We start from the raw sequence: 12,448 nt of genomic DNA on the forward strand, positions 1-12,448 counted from the left end.
GCATTGGTCAAACCAAAGGGTATTACTAGGAACTCATAGTGGCCATAACGCGTACGAAAGGCCGTTTTCTGGATGTCCTCTTCCCGAACTCTCAATTGATGGTACCCCGATCTCAAGTCTATTTTGGAGAAGTAACAAGACCCTCTAAGTTGGTCAAACAAGTCATCTATTCTGGGCAAAGGGTATTTGTTTTTAACAGTAACTCGGTTCAACTTGCGGTAATCGATACACAACCGCAACGACCCATCCTTCTTCTTTGCAAAGAGAGTCGGTGCTCCCCAAAGTGAGGTACTAGGGCGAATGAAGCCCTTGTCTAAAAGCTCTTGGAGTTGAATCTTCAACTCATGCAACTTCGCAGATGCAAATCTATACGGCACCATGGAAATTGGTGCCGTTCCAGGCACTAAGTCGATGGTGAACTCAACCTCCCAGTGGGGTGGCAAACTAGTAAGGTCCTCAGGAAACACTTTCGGGTATTCACACACCACCCTTGGCAACTCAACTTGAATCCCGTCACTCTCACTATCCAAGAGTGTAGCTAGAAGACCGCTAAGCTCATTTCTACCACTAGGATCAAATACCGGTGATAGGGCCCGATCGTTCTTGTCCCCCAGAAAGTAAAACAATCTCCATTCGAGGTGCACACTGTGACCCCCCGACGAAAACAATCAATCACTGCTCGATATGAAGTAAACCAATCCATGCCTAGAATGACATCAAAACTGGACATGTCTAGCAATACAAAAGCAAACGGGAGTCTACGCCCGACAGCCTCTATCTCACAATCACGACATCCCCGGTCTAAGTCAACTGTACCCCTAACTGGTGACTCTACTCTGAGTGGAGACGCTAGCTGTACCACTTCTAACCCCAATGCAGATGCGAATGCAGCAGATATGAATGAATGAGACGCACCCGTATCTATCAACACACTGGCCAGAGAATTACACATAATAAAAATACCTCTCACAACTGAGGATTCCGGCAACTGCTCTGGCATGGTGACAGTATACACGCGCCCCTATGGCCTCTGATCAACCCCCTGCTCCTCCCTCGAAGTGTAGGCCTACTATACTGACTGAGCCGAAGCGGCTCCTTGATGAACTCGTGAAGCCTGTGCTGAGTGAGCCTGCTGGTGGCTCTGTGTCTACCTAGACCCTGAAGCGCCAGATGTGTCACCCAACTGCGGGCATGCTCTCTTCATGTGTCCCGACTGACCACACTGGAAGCAAGTAGGCCCCTGGCTCCTACTCTGAGACTGACTCTGAGATCGGTTAGATGGTGGTGGTCGCAACATCTGCTGTCCTCCTCCTTTCTGCAGATATGCAAAGGCCTTGTGACCCAGTTGGCCACATTTGAAGCAAGAAAACCCACTCGGTGCACTCTTCCCCGAACCCGCACTAGGTAAGGGGAAAATGGATCTAGACTGCTGCTGCTGGGATTGGGATGAAAAAGTGCTCCTACCCTTCTTGTTAGGCCTAAAGTCCCCCTGGGACCCTTGACCTCTAGACCTCGAATTCTGAAGTCTCTCATCCTCGGCCTCCACAATAATCTCTACATGTGCAGCCCCCTCCACAAGGCGATCATACTCTCGGATCATATTCCCGAAAACCTTGAACAGAATCTTCGTCCTCAACCTTTGCTCGAACTCAAAGCAACGACGCTTCTTCGTCACTACCAATTCCGGTGCAAACCGGGACAAACTAGAAAAGGCCGCTTCAAATTCAGCCACAGACATGTTTAGTTGCTTAAGGTCCTTGAACTCCTGCCTCAACCTCTCCCTAGCCGTGGAAGGAAGATACTTGTCTTGGAAAGCCTCTACAAAAGCCTCCCATGTCAGTGCTATCCGGCCTTTGGCATACTTCTACCATTGGCCCGCATCACCCTTCAGGTAGTAACTGGCAAGGGTCACTCTCAACTCGCCATCCTCTATATGGAGCATCTCAAAAGTCTTTACCATTTGTTCTAACCACTCGTCTACTTTCTTTGGGTCGGGGCCGCCATGGAATTCATCCGACTTGGCCCTTAAAAACTCTCTCATGAGGAAGCTAGCTTTAGTCTCTACAACATTCTCCCTTGCTTGGGTCTCTGCCCTCAAAATGTTCATAGATTCCCTCAATGCCCCAGTCATCTCCCGGGCTAGAGCCCCCATTGCGGCTTGCCCGGCACCTCCGCTTGCCCCGCTTGTTCGGCCATGTTAGCTTGGCCTACATCTTCTTCTTGCATCGGTACTTCATGGACTGGTACTCTATGTACACCCCGGCGTCCTCTACCACGCCTTCCACCCCTACCACCTCGTGTTCGGATCCTTTCAGACATCCTAATTGAGAAGCAAAAGAAACAAACTTAGCACATAATTCCAAATGTGCTCGTAACTTGCCACGCATGTTAAACTAAAGCAATTACACGTATCATACCACATAAACAATTTAATTCACTCCACATAAGCACGTAGTCACATAAACACATACGAATTATCCTTTAGTGATGAGATTCGTCCCATAAGAAACCTAGAATTCTTAGTAGAATGAGTATTGATCAGGTACCCTTCTATTAAGACCTTAAGGAACCTAACAGGCGCAAATAACATCCCAAAATTCTAATCTCATACCCACATAATCACATAAACATGCTGTCACATAATTTCAAAAGCAGAACATTTCCTAGTCATGCGAAATGAACCCATTATGGTATAACGACCACTTCCCGCGAGCCCAAGTATTCAAACCCGGTAGCTCTGATACCAAGTTGTAATGCCCCGAAATAATTCAACATGAACTACCCACACTAATTAGAAATCCTGCATCAATTACAACAATTTTTCCATCTTTGCATAATTAATAAATGAGTCTTTACAAAAGTTCCACATGCGGATATAAATTTAATGATAAGAAAACACATGAATCTATAGGATGTGAAGCATCTATTCTCAAAGCAACAAAATGCCCTTAAGGGCTTACAAATTCCAAGGCAATAGCCTGGTTACACCAAAATGGTCTCTCGGACCCATACACATTAGCCCTTGGCTTTGCAAGTTTACAACACAAACAAAAGAGCTATTTACTCTTCACAAAATATCCACGCCCTCAGTTCGACAGAATCACCACATCTTTACCTGCACCAAATCCCATAGGGGTGAGCATTAAGCCCCATAGAAAATTTCTCACAAAGTATATATAGTTATGCAACTCCCAATGTAAATGTAATGCCAATGCCATGCAATGCTCTTTTAAAGAAATTTCATTTCCATGTTCTTCTCAAAGATTTCCATTTCTCAATAAAAGCTTGCCATCTCAACACATTTCAAAACTTTCAATTTTAGACAAAGGAGCGGTAAATACGACACTGGTAATCTCTACGCTGGTATCTGCAAGTAGACTCTACGAGCACTACCAAACTGTCATTTTTACCAGTATTAACCGAAAGGCTCGACACCTATCCGCGCGGTATTCTGGTCTTTCACCATGGACACTCAGGCCAACTTAACAAAATTCATCTATACCCCCTAACTGGACTTACCACCGTATTTACCCCTTACACACTTCCATAGTTCTCATTACAATACCATTTCTTTTACGAATGTAAATCTCTTCGATTTAGAACCACAATGCACAATAATAAATGAAATGATATGCAATGTAAAATTCCCATGGTTCATAACATTCCTTCTCAAGTCAACCATATACCATCAATTTCCTCATTTCACAAGTCATAGCAACATGGTCTCATCAAGGACTACACATGAAGTTTTCAAAACAACTTCTCTATCTCAATATATTTAAAAGATTACCATTCTTGCAAAACACATTATGGAATTTATACTCATTCATCTTCTATTCAAAGAAAAAAAAGAGTTTTATGAAAATTTCCATGTTTCCCAAAAATCTCTAAATTTCTAGGGTTTTCACCAAAAACCGAGCATTTCCCATCTCCATAAAGAAACCCCATTAAATCATCCTCTTGAGTTGAATGACTAAACAAGCCCACTAGGAATTTAATAAAATGATTTGAGATTAAACCCATTTTGTAAACTCTACATTTTAGATCACAAAAATCAAAATCAACATTAATCCTTCAAGGAACTTTTAAATCAACAACAACAATACATAACATATATATATAACTCAAGAATTCCCTACCTTAAAGCAGAAGCTCAAAGAAGAAGATGAGAAAAACCCCAAGATGCTCCAAACTTGTATTTTCTTGGATCGAAAGAGAGCCCACCCCAAACTCTAGCTTTTTAGCAAAGGAAAAAGGATAGAAACACCTTAGAAATGGAGTATTTGTAGAGAGAAGGGGTGAGAGAGAGTGAGCGAGAGTTGGATCTAGGGTTTTGGGGGAGGAAGGTAATGAAAAAGGGATAAAATTCCCGCCGCTGAAATCTGATATATGCGAAGCTCGCTCGAGCGAAGGAGTCGTCGCTCGAGCGACCAGACACAACGAACGAACCTCGTTCAAGTGCAAGAATCTTCGCTCGAGTGAACAAAGCAAGACTTCAGGTCTACAACCCACCAACGCAGTCGCACGCTCGAGCGCAAGAATGCTCGCTCGAGCGAAAAAATACAGAGCTCGCTCGAGCGTGAGAAATCTCGCTCGAGCGAAGAATGCCACTCTTCAGGTCTAAAAGAGACGCAGACGCACGCTCGAGCGCAAGAATTCTCGCTCGAGCGAGGAGACACACCAGTCGAGACTTGCTCGAGCGCAAAAAATCTCGCTCGAGCGAAGAGATAAATACTGAGGGCTCGCTCGAGCGCAAGAAGCCTCGCTCGAGCGAAGAGACAAAAATCTGGGCAGCAACTACTTGCACCAACTCACAACCAACCTTTCCCAAACTTGCTCAACACATCCCAAAGCTCAAATATAAGGAAACAAAGGGTGGAAACAAGGTATAAACCACAGCACAGAATCACGGATCGCTATATCAAGTTTGGACGGTTTAGAAGATATATTCGGACCGGTCCCCGGTTGGTTTTCTTCAACAGGTGTCGGTTCATCCGATTTACCGATTCAACTAAAATAGGCCGATTCTCGGCCGCTTTATCCAGTTTACCAGTTCAACTAAAATAGGCCGGTTCTCGAGCTTGGACAGTTTAGAGGATAAACCGATTCAGCTAAAATAGACTAGTTCTCAAGCTTGGACGGTTTAGAAAGTACATTTGGACCGGTTAACGGTTTAATCGGTTAAGCAAGTCAATATGGTCCAGTTTTCAAAACATTACCCAGCACCATAAATGACCACATCATTGGTGGTGTGAAGAAAATCCTTCCCAATTGGCCCTCTTTACATGGCATTTTACCTTGGGAAGTGGATGGTAGGCTTTGAATGAGGTCAGTCCTACACGCCAAAAGTGTGGATGGCATGTTTTGAATAAGAGTTTGGCTCGATGGCTTGGCAACTTCTATCTAGTTTATCTTTAGTTGGAATAATTAAAGGTGTAGTGGGGATTAGGGTTATCTATCCTCCAGTTAATAGCTTAGGATAGAGGTGTACTTTGGATGATTTTATTTTATCTTTGGATGAAGCCAACAATATGTAACCGACATCAATAAGTATTTGTTCTTGGAAAATTATTCAATGTATGTTATATTCATTACCAAACCAAATCAAACCAAACCAAGCCTTACTCTCATTGTTGCCAAAAAATAATTTTTATATATACATTTTGCGAATTTAGTGTGTGTGCGGACAACTCATTCTCTACGGTTTATGTGCACATACAATACAATAACAGCATAAATGACAAATCTCACTCCAGTCCTGGGTACTCAAAATCTGGCAGACTATTCCCTCTGTTGTATTTTGGTCTGTCTGAAAGTTGAGGAATGGGTGTTTGTTCAAGGGTGCCCATCCTGATTTTCAAGTTTTTTGTGAAAAGGTTAAGATGCAGATTGCTTTATGGACCAAGTGGCACTTGAAGGTGGAGTACTCAGTTCGTGATATTGTATGCAATCTACACCAAATCAGGTGGAGTGCTGGTTGACAGTAAGGGGAGGTGCTCTGATATGTTGCAGTGGACTGGTACAATAGTCTTGTGTTGGTGTTTTGATGCTGCTGTTTTTGCTGTGAAGCTTGCTGAGGGGTGGTGAGCAAATCATCCTTTTGCTGTTCTGGGTGAGATTCTGAGTGTGCTTTGTTGGTTCCTCACCAACATTTTGCTTGGTACTCATTTTTCTCCTTTCTTGTTTCTCATCCTTATTGATGTTCCCCCATATGTATTGTATGGTTTTTCCATCAATAAAGACTCTATTTGCTAATCCAAAAAAAAAAAAAAATCTCACTATAGTAAAAACTTGTTGACAGAAGATAATGATAACCTTCACAGTAAAGACAACAATGAGGGAATCTGAGTTTCAAAGCAAAGCTCCGTCTAAAAAATTATATATAATACCCACCATACCAAAGCCTTATGAGTCTCCATCATTCACTCCTCCAAGAGATTAGGCCCCTTCAGAAGTAAAATGTATCGGTTTGGACCTTTTTTACCAAGGTGTGGTGATGTGGAAGTGTGTTATGAAAGATACTCCTATAATGATTGACAAGTAACAAGAGTTGAAGTATGTAAAAGAAGAAATAAATTAAGTGAACGAGTGCTATTGAAATATTTAGGTGTTTTAGTTTCCCTATATTTAAGAAAATTTTATTATATATACATACAAATATTTAACAAATATAATTGAGGTGGAGATATGATAAAACGAGACGGAGAAAACATGCAGAGTATGATTATGACTCTTTTGGAAATCATCATATTGGTGCATAATATTGTGTTTGATCTTCCAAACAGATATTAAGAGATTTTAATGACAAAATACCAAAATTGCCTTATTTCTTAAGAAATAAAACAGTCCAACACAATATATTCCCACAACCAAACAACCAAACAATACACATCAAAATACGATGCTGACATGGCAAAACTGCAACAAGCACAAACAAACACCCTTCTTTTTCACCCGTCTCTACCGTCCTCCTCCTTTGCACCTCTTTAATGGCAACAACACCACCACCTCCACTATCTTCATCAACCGTACCACCACAACGTGCCACCACCGCCTCATCAACATCTACCCTTTATTTCTATTGTACATAAAATTCTACACATAAAATACAGTTATATACATATCCATAAAGGAATAATACACATACAAAATATATACAAAATACAAAAGAGTGAATGGCGTAACGGTAGGCTTGCTGCTATCATGGCCAAAAAAAATGTTATATTCATGGCCCAAAACCACCAAAGTCTCTAAGTAAGTGGTAGGAATTTTGAAAATTGATTACTTTGTGTGTGAGCGCAGGGTATTGATGTTTTATTAATAAGTATCTTAGGGCATTAGTGGAAATGGAAAGAAAGAAATGGATAAGAACATGCATACTTATCACAAACATTAATTTTAGTGGACATGAAACTATGAAAAGGACATGACAATGCATACCTCCACATTTTTTTTTCATTCACAACAATGATTCATGTAAGTCCAAAAATGGTTCACCATAATATGATTTTGTCTATAATCAGCAATTAAAGATCAAGATTCGTTCATAGTGTAGCCCACAATAACAACTTCAAATATACACCATCGATTTAAATTTCCTAGGTTAATAGACTTTCTTGGGCTGCAAACAGGTCTGGTACCTTTACGGTTTTGTCTATCTATAAGTGGAAGGAGTCACCATCTACTATGCCTGCAAAAGTGGTGGATCTCATCTGGAAGAATGTTGCTCCTCCGAAAGTGCAATTCTTTGCTTGGCTAGCATGGAAAGGGAGGATCATGACTGCTACGTATTTGCATAGAATTGGAATCCTAAGTGCCAATTCTGATGTTAACTGCGTATTTTGCAGGAATGAAAGGGAAACTGTATCTCATGTGCTGCTGTGCTGTACGTTCAGTTGGAGAGTTTGGTCTCATATTATTGGATGGTGGGGTGTATCTTGGGTGCAGCCGGGTTCAGTGGTTGGTCTTATTCAATGGTGGACTGGGTTTAGATGCAATAATAGATTGAAGGCAATCTAGAGGATAATCCCACTGGCAATATTTTGGCCTTTATGGAAGTAGAGGAATGAAATCATTTTTAACGAATCACAGTTGGATTTCGAAAAGATATGTGATCTTATCAAAACACGGATTGCATTGTGGTTCAGAGCCTCAAGTCCTTCCTTTTGTTATTCAGTTGATGATTTGGTGTTTAATTTGCAAAATGTAAAATTCTGCATCATGCAATGAATGTGTTAACCTGTGTACTGCTGATTTTCTGCTATTTCTGGGTGCTGTTCTGCTCTGGTGCATCTGGTTTAGAGGGTGTTCTGCTCTGATGTGTTGTTCTGTTGTGCCTGATCTGTTTGGCTCATGGCTGTGTGCTATTCTGATCTGATCTGTTTGATCAGTTTTGCTGCTGTGTTGGTTGAAATAATCTTCGAAGTGCTGCTGTTCTGCTTTGGTGCTTGGAAGGGATGTTGTAGGGATTGATCCATTGGTGCTTAAAGGGATGGTGTACTGCCTGATCTGGCTTTGGTGCTGTTGTGCCTAATTTTCTGGTTTTTTCTGGTTTTTGTTTCCTTTGTTTGTCTTTGCTCGTTGGTTTCTCACCATCTAAGAGGTTGGAGCTTGTTTTAGCTCCAAGCCCCTCTTTATTGATATAATTCTAATTTATTTCATCAATAAAGTCTTTTTTTTTCGCCGATCAAAAAAAAAAAAAGGTTAATAGACTTTCTATATATTTTCAACCAAATTGAAATTTTCTATTTGACATTTTTTGAAGCCAAACAAAACCATAATTTCCAGTGCAAATTAAACAAAATGTGTGAAATGTGGCAAGAGGGATTATCAATTGTGAATTCATTCATTGAACCACAAGAAAGAATGAATGATCACCGACTCAAGGCATATAGAAAAGTCCACAAAAGTGGAAGCATCTTAGAAAAAGAAAAAAATGTACACTTTTATTCTTCAGAGCCATGTTAATGAAAATTACATGCCTTGCCTTTACACTATGGCAGGGTGAGAAAAGAGAAGAAATGATGGTTGGTTTCTCATCTAGGTGAAAAAAAAGAAGAAATAATTATGTTTTCTTACTATCATGTTTAGATAAGTAAAAAAAACAAAGCATGTGAGAGAGAGATATGAGTGAGATTTGTTTTTCTTTCTTTGTATTTTAAAGGACAATCTTGGTATTATAAATATTTGACAACCAATAAATTTGGAAAATTCTATTTCCGAAAGTTTAAAAAAAAAAAATTTTAAGAACAAATTTGTCAAACTAATCACTTTTATTCGGAAGTTAAGTTTCGAACTGAATGTATAATTTCGAAAAACTAATGCCGAAATCCCCAAACCGAAAAACATTAAAAAAATTAAAATTTAAAAAAAAAATCAGGATTTTATGGCAATGGAGTGCATAGAGATCTAAAAATGGTAAATGCAATAAAAAATTGGAAAGATGGCTCATCTTCAACAATATTTTAAAGGATTTTTAATGGTATTTTTAATGGAGGTTCAATAGGGTCTTCCATGGAAGTCTTCAATGGAGGACTTTGTCTTCACTTCAAACTATGGTCTTGAATGGTCTTCACGTGGGTCTACATTGAGTCTACAAATCTAGGAGTAGGGTCACTCAACAAGTGTGTGGAAAGGAGAATTGAGTGGTATGTGTACAATGATTATGAGTGAATGATATAGTTGTAACTTTCAGAGTGTTGATTGAGAAAATTAATTCATAGTCAAATTAATAAGTGTGTCTACTAAGAGAAGATGTGTACTGAGGTAGTTAAGTGTGTGGAAATAGAATTTATTGGTTAAGTGTGTGGAAATAGAATTTCCCAATAAACTTGTTTCTCTCCACTTTTGGTGAGAAATGAAATAAGCTCAGTAAGAGTTCTCTTTCTCACTATTTCACATCTTTCTCACTCAACTTATATATCAAATATCATAAAAGAATTCTTTTTCTCATCATTTCTTGTCATTTCTCACCAAATCACTCCATCCAAACGGAGTATGACACTTATATTTAACTTGAAATACTCTTTTCTCAAAAAAGGAGAAAAGAATTGTACTTTTCGCATATTGTTGAAATTACATGCCTTGCCTGTAGAGAAATGTATTATATTTTATTCTGATGACTCAAAAGAATTCTTCGCAACGTCCAACATATGGCTAAGGCTGAACCACTATATATACCCCTTCCTAGTCCCTCAGGTTTCCTCAGTTGTGTCAAGACAAGTCTCAACTATCAATTCTATACCAAAAGCCTCTCTCCTATTCATTGAGCATCAAAGTTTGTCGGGCTTTTATTTATTCCAATTAAGGTGATGTAGTTTTTATGTTATTGTCATGTGTTGATGTTAATTTAAATAAGCTCCTATGGGTTGAAGTTTTAACATGTTGATAATTTAATGCAAGATCATACACATCATAGTTTTTGTATGATGTTTATTTTACAGGTAAACAGAAGAAAATGTCGATACTGCCGAATTCACAGTGGAGAGGATGTGCAGCAAACTTCCCTCAACCTGTCAATGAAGAAGACAAGCGTGCAGCTCCATTTTTAGTAGAAACTGTTTACTACTTTAACTGTCGTATTGCAACTCCCCCTCTGCCTAACATTGTGTACAGAAGCAGCAGTGGAGAAGAAGACATCCTCCGCCATGTCTTTCGCTGGGATCTTTCCCCCTATCAGGAGGTCTTTCGGAATGGATTCCAAGCAAGGCGTCAAGAAGGCACTCTTGATGAGGTCTACTTCAATCTGAAACACTACATCCATCATGGTGGCAGGCCACTTAATTCCACCCGGCCCGCCACCCATGCTTTCGTTAGCACCACGCTTAACAGCGCTTGGCATCCCAGCCTCAACCTTGAGACCAAAATTGAGGTATATCGATACGAGATATATGCTCCCGGTGGCATTTGGGTAGCTGAGACTCTTGGTGATCGTTACCAGTACGCTGCCCGAGACGAGGTTTGCTTTGTTGCTGGCATTGCCCCTCAATACATCCGATCTGCTCAACTCTTCAGCCTTATTGCTGGCATGATATATACCAGACGGGAGAAAATAGATAACGTAATAAGAATAAATGGGAAATTCAATCCACAATCGCATCCACCAAGGTTGCTCAACATTCGGAGGCCAATATTTGATTGCTTGGATGCAAATGGTGGAAGGGTGCCTCTAACAATTAGTATTTACCGACCCAGTGCCGTCACCGTCTCCGTCTCCGAGCAAGAGAAACAAGTGTCCAAGCAAGAGAAACAACAAGTGTCCATCTCCAACTCAGAGCAAGAGAAACAAGTGTCCAAGCAAGAGAAACAAGAAGTGTCCATCGCCGTCTCTGAGCAAGAGAAACAGCAAGTGTCCATCGAGTCTGACTTTGGCTGTGACACCACCGATTGGTATGCTGGCAATGTAGCTAACTCTGAGAGCTACATAAATGCTGCATTCCGTTCGTCTCGTGCAAATGAAGCCTATATATTCATGCAGGACGAGTATGTGCTAATAGACTATGCTCCAGGAGCTTCAAAAGACAAGGTGTTGCATGGACCGGTTCTTGTCTGCCATGGGTATCCATCCCTCACAGGCACAGCCTTTGCAGAACATGGAATAGACTGTGCTTTCGGGTCTCATAATGAGAATGAAGCGTTCATCTTCACTGGGAATCTCTGTGCACAGACTAACTACGCACCAGGCACCACCAATGACAAGATAATCAAAGGTCCGATGACCATTACTGCAATGTTCCCCTTCTTCAAAGGGACCGTCTTTGAAAGCGGTGTAGACGCGGCATTTGAGTCAACGAAAAGGTATGAAGCGTACCTCTTCAAAGACAACCAGTATGCTCATATAAACTACGGTTCTGATTCCCACCTCTTTGTTTGTCATCCGTCTCATCACTCAAGGCTTTCCTAGTTTGAAAAAAACCATCTTTGAAAACGGAATTGATGCAGCACTTGCTTCACACAAGAGAGATGAGGCATATCTATTCAAAGGGGATTCCTACGCACGCTTCAACTTTGCTTCTGGCACCACAAAAGACTACATCATGGGTTTGAGAAAAATCCTTCCAATTTGGTCCTCTTTATGTAGCATTTTGCCTCGCAAAAACCGTGGTCTTGACATTCATGATCACACTAAACCTGATGATGACCGTGACCATGATGAACTTTAAAAGTCAGTCCCACGTGCCAAAAGTGTGGATGGCATGCTTCGAATAAGAGTTTGGCTCAGTGGTTTGGCAGTTTCTAGTTTTTCTTTAGTTGGAATAATTAAGGGCGTAGTGGGAATTGGGGTTTTCTTCTATTCTCCTCTCCTCTCCTTGAACCACCTCATCCTCTAGGTAGTAGCTTAGGCTAGTGTACTTTGGATGAAGTCAACAATTTGTAACCGGGCATCAATAAGCATTAATTTATTCTTGGAAAATTATTCAATAAATGTTACAATCATTGTTGTCAAAAA

General features: G+C 40.6%; 1 non-coding gene across 1 annotated transcript; it reads left to right on the top strand.

The window, feature by feature from the left end:
* The first annotated feature begins 10,194 nt into the window (after positions 1-10,194).
* Positions 10,195-12,424, top strand: LOC114283886 (uncharacterized). The gene is made up of 2 exons (XR_014328368.1): positions 10,195-10,307; positions 10,443-12,424. It is a non-coding gene; the product is annotated as an uncharacterized LOC114283886 (transcript).
* The last annotated feature ends 24 nt before the right edge of the window (positions 12,425-12,448 follow it).

Source organism: Camellia sinensis, chromosome 4, assembly GCF_055761805.1.
Source record: "Camellia sinensis isolate YWXY chromosome 4, ASM5576180v1, whole genome shotgun sequence".
In the NCBI taxonomy this organism is placed as follows: Eukaryota; Viridiplantae; Streptophyta; class Magnoliopsida; order Ericales; family Theaceae; genus Camellia; species Camellia sinensis.